Here is a 5,211-nt window from a genome sequence, read left to right as displayed (position 1 = left end):
CTTTGGAAGGAAGGAGTGTCGCTGTTGCGGCACGATCTTTGGCAGGAAAATGTGGCGGATACGACACGATCCTTGGTAGGAAGGAGGCGTTGAAGCGGTTTCGGCTCCTAGAGAGGACGTTGAAGCTTATGGAGCAGAACGTCGAAGCTTCGGCTTCGGATCTGAGAGAGGATGTTGAGGCTTCGGCTATGGATCCTGGAGAAGCTTATGGATAGAACGTCGAAGCGGATGGACTTCTAGAGAGAACGTTGAAGAGACTCATGGAGAGAATTCCAGTGAAAGCGCCCCTAACCTTTGACTTCGAAAAATGAGTTGATATGATATGGCATATGGGAAGACGGCACACAAATAGTGCTGGTCGGCAAGTCGTGTTTTTCTCCTCATGGGAAAGAATACGCTTCTTCTGTTTGATTTTACCTTGTAAATCTCAGAGTCTTGACGGTTACAATATTGAAGTTGGAGACCGCGTCAATCAGCGTGCTGTCAAACTCGACATACTTCAAGTGAACAGTGGTTAGGAGTCCCCAATTTCATCCATCAATCGTGCTTTCCAGGAAAGGTTGGGGTTGGGGAACGGCTTCACTGGATGGAAACGAATGCTTTCCTGATACAGTGCAGTTGAGGGATGCAGATATGTCTTGACGCTGCACCTTGGAGAAATACAAAATCTCACATAAATGTTTCATCATAGGCTGCACGATTTTGTGGATGGAGTCCCCAGAAATCATGCAGCTCTTGAAGGGAAGAGGGTCTCGGTGAACTCAGGAGGGTTGCTGATTTTCTTTGCCTCGATTTTGGAGAAGTCATTCCTGATCTTCACGTGTAATGAAATTGGATTGCTGATTCTTTTCTACAGGGCATTCAGGAGAAAGACGAGCCTCTTCATCTATATAGGCGCGTCCTACTGAAGTGCTTGCGCCGGATGTTAAAAGTATTCCTTGTCATCTCCATTTGGGGTTGATGTGACTCTTGTGGTAGCCTCTCCGTGAGTGTATTGAGGAAGAATAGGTATCTCTTTCTGATTTGTATCCATGTTTGTATGAGCCTTACGAGAACCTTTCTTCTTTCCATCAAATCAACAGTGGTAAAAGGAGGTTGGCTTCCTCTGGCTCCTCCAGTCTCTCGTCCCGGTGGTGGAGTGACGACGGCTTTGGTGAAAACTGGCGATGTCACGTTTGAAGAAATATTAGGAGTAGCGGCGGCTCTGGATATGGTTATAGGAAGTGTCACGCCAGAGGGGATGCTTCCGGTGCTGCTGGTGTTGGCGCTAGAGGGTGTAAGGCCATGAGATGTGTTGACTGCGCTTGCAGAGGATACATCAGTGTCGGTCATTCCCTCTTGATCTCGTTGGATATGTCCACATACTATGTCTGCATCGTCGTTGGCGGGGCACAGACCTCAGACAAGGATTCAACATTTTGTGCCATTTCTGAAATTGGTGTCGTTCTCCGAGCAAATATTTGTTAGATCTTGATACAGCCGGTTCGCCATACTCTTTAAAAGACAAAATATCTCATTTTGCGGCTTGACAATATCAGCTCGATTTGCGGCAACATCTTATAATATTTTTGCCATGCCTTCCATAGTGATTGGATTTCGAACATCGCGTCTTTGGAAGTGTTTCGGATGGCCGGGGTAACTTCTGAAGCGGAGGGTTGGGATTGGTGATTCAAGTGAATTTTGGTTAATGATTGAATATATACCTAAGACCCACCATCTTGAGTTTGGTAAGATTGGAATGAAAATCGAGAACTTAGCAACCGAGAGATTAATCTGCCACTGTGGTCGCCAATTATTTGTGGGTGAAAACTGTTTCTGCTGATTTTGGTAATTTTGGGTGTGTGTATGATAAATGAATCAATCTGTACAATCCTGGTCTAAACCAAGAAATGGCCGTTCCAGGCTTGCTTCGGTCACAAAGTGAAGGAGAAGGGTTGGTCTTAGGGAGGGAAGCGAAGAGAGTGTTGAGACCAGAATGGTTAATTCTGAAGATGTGGTTTGTTTTATGACTTGTATCATAAAGTGGAACTGTCTTGAAGAGTGAAAAGCTATCAGTTCTTGGTGATTTCTGGATACTATGTTGTTGCCGACCAAAAACTTGTTGTTTGGTGGAAATAGGTGAAGCCTATTTATACAAGTCATATTAAAACGTACCATGGTCTCGTAGGAAGTGGGAACGATTGGGTGATGGAAGAGTGGAGTAACGTATAACCGTCAGAAACCCATGCTTCCATGATGAAGGAAGTGGATCCATTTACACTAGTTACTTCTTGCCGCCACTAATTGTCCCACTTCATGACACTTTCTTATAACGGGCGTATTGCACGCCGCACGATGTAAACTTCCAGACCAATATTCTGATGAGTATCCCCCAGTTTGTGACATGTTTGATATCTCGAGTGTTTTTGTGGAAAACATATAGCACTTTGCTACATGTGTCAAGTTAAAATCAAGGGGCTTGCCGCAGGAAAATAGCATGTGATGCTATTAGGCTCGTCTTGGATGGTCTCCTAAAACTTTCCACAAGTCTGTCAGTTCGGTGGAGAACTTCGATGGCTGAGATCGCATCTCATGAGGAAGGGTAGCCGTTGATTATGGCTACCTTGTGTTGGCGCCTCATAATGGCGCAGTGGCGTTTTGGTGTACGCCAGTGGCAATGTGGCTGGCATGGCTCGTGGATGCCAGTGGCACGGTGGTGCAAGTGGCGCCTGGCGTAGCCATGGCCCCTATATTTAGGCATCTGGTCACCTAAAACATTCCACAAGCCTGCCATCTCGGTGGAGGACTTGGATGGCTGAGATTGCATCTCATGAGGAAGGGTAGCCGTTGAGTATGTCTTCCTTCTGTTGGCGCCTGATAATGGTACAATGGCGCCTTTAGCGCACGCCAGTGGAATTGCGGCATGGATGGAATAGTTCGTGCATGCCAGTGGCCTGGTGGAGTGGCTGGCATAGTTTGTGCATGCCAGCGGCACGATGGTGTAAGTGGCGCCTGGCGTAGCCATGGCCACTGAAATTTTGGCACGTTGGTGTTAAACTCAAACGTGGTGTGGTAACATAAGTTTTAATGGCCACATTGATCTCCATGTTCTGTTGAACATTGTTTGGCTCGGTTGGCGCGGAAAATTTGCCTAAATTAGGGTTTGGCATGTCGAAACCCTAATTAGCATATATGGCATGTAGAATGCGGTAGGTGGCCACGACATGGCATTTTATACAAACGATGCCAGAGTCATGCCGGAGGATCCATAGGCAGGCCACCATGTATAAACAGCCACACGAACAAATATTTCCACGAGTGGCCATGGTGTGGCGCCTTTTTTAGGGTTTGGCGGGTCCCACATGGCTCATGGCATGTTATAGGGCCAAAGAGGCGTAATTGGGTCACGACTGGAAATTTGGGTTAGGACTAACGCCACTAAAGCAGAGCCGTGTTTGGAATAACCTAATTGAATATGTTATGGCGTTTGGACATGAACAAGGAGTGGGTTAGCACATTGGCGCGCTATTTATGGTAAGTTGCCATGTTCGGCATGTTTCTGTGGCAAAGTGGCGCGTTCGGCATGCCAATTATCGTATTGGCGAGACTTTTGGAAAGTCAATTTGGCATTGTGACCATCTGGCGCAACTTTGCCTCTTTTAATACTGTGGTAGGTTTAGAAGGACCGGATTAGTCCATTAAAAGAGGGGCCGGCCAAACGCGGGCGTGGCCACACTTCTGGTGTGCATGTTGTAAGTTTAGAGTGACCTGATTGGTCGATGGGAAAGGTGTCCGGCAAGCAAGGGCGTGGCCACACTTCCAGTGCACCGTGGCGGATTTAAAGCGATCTGATTAGTCGATGGAAAGGGGGCCGACAAGCATCATGGGGCCGGCCTCATTCTAAATGCATGTGGCACATTTAAAGTGACCTGATTGGTCGACGGAAAGGGAGCCGACAAGCAGCATGGGGCCTACCTAATTCTAAATGCATGTGGCACATTTAGAGTGACATAATTGGTCGATGGAAAGGGGGTCGGCAAGCAGCATGGGGGCGGCCTCATACTAAATGCATGTGGCGCATTTAGAGTGACCTGATTGGTCGATGGAAAGGGGGCCAGCAAGCAAGGGCGTTGCCATACTTCCAGTGCATCGTGGCGGGTTTAAAGCTATCTGATTGGTCGACAAAGGAATAAGAGCCGTTTGGGTAGCATGGGGCGTGGCCAAGTGGCACCGGATAGCCTATGGCATGGCCACGCTTCCCTCGTTGTTGCTCCTACTCCGCGGCTCTGTTTATTTTTTGTTTTCTGACTGAGTATTTTTCGCAAGGGCCTTAACCTTGGTACTTGGAGGTTCGTGCTACTCTGCTGCGAGTGAACACAAATCCGTCATGCCATACCGATTCTTTCGGGGAACATAACATAGGGAAAGTACTCAGTGAATCTTATATTAATATGTAATATAGGAAAGGCTCCGAAATTTACTGAACATATGGATGGTTGCTACATGCACCAGTCAGGATAAATTTCATGTAAATATATTGAACGGCTCAATAAATATTCTAGTGGAGAGGTTAACACTCATGGCTCTGTTTCCTTACAGAGTGACGTCACATCAGATGCAAGCGTGTCCCTCCATGACACCTATGGGTTCAAAGTAATCATGATCCCAACAATATTATTGGAGGAAGAGATTTTACAGCTAAGACGAGAGGACAACTACAAAATATTTGCAATTTCGGTTGTTATCTGTCACAAGTAGAACCAAGAAATATTGATGAAGCTCTTAGCGATCCCTTTTGGGTGAATTCAATGCATGAAGAGTTAAATCAATTTCAAAGACAAGACGTGTGGAACTCGTTCCTTGTCCCTCTAATATTAATTTTGTCGGTACCAAATGGATATTCAAGAACAAGTCTGATGAATTTGGCACAATTGTCAGAAATAAAGCCAGACTTGTCGCTCAAGGATATTCACAAATTGAAGGTATCGACTTTGACGAAACCTTTTCTCCTCTGGCACACCTTGAGTTCATTAGACTTTTATTAGCTCATGCTTGTTTTCTCAAGGTTAAGCTTTTCCAAATGGATATAAAATCTGCGTTCCTAAACGGAATTCTAAAGGAGGAAGTCTATGTTGCTCAACCTAAAGGATTTGAAAACCTTGATTTCACAGATCATGTTCTTAAGCTCAAAAAGGCATTATATGGGTTAAAACAAGCACCTAGATCCTGGTT

This window comes from Papaver somniferum, chromosome 10, assembly GCF_003573695.1.
Source record: "Papaver somniferum cultivar HN1 chromosome 10, ASM357369v1, whole genome shotgun sequence".
Taxonomy (NCBI): domain Eukaryota; kingdom Viridiplantae; phylum Streptophyta; class Magnoliopsida; order Ranunculales; family Papaveraceae; genus Papaver; species Papaver somniferum.
This window is presented reverse-complemented; position numbering follows the sequence as displayed.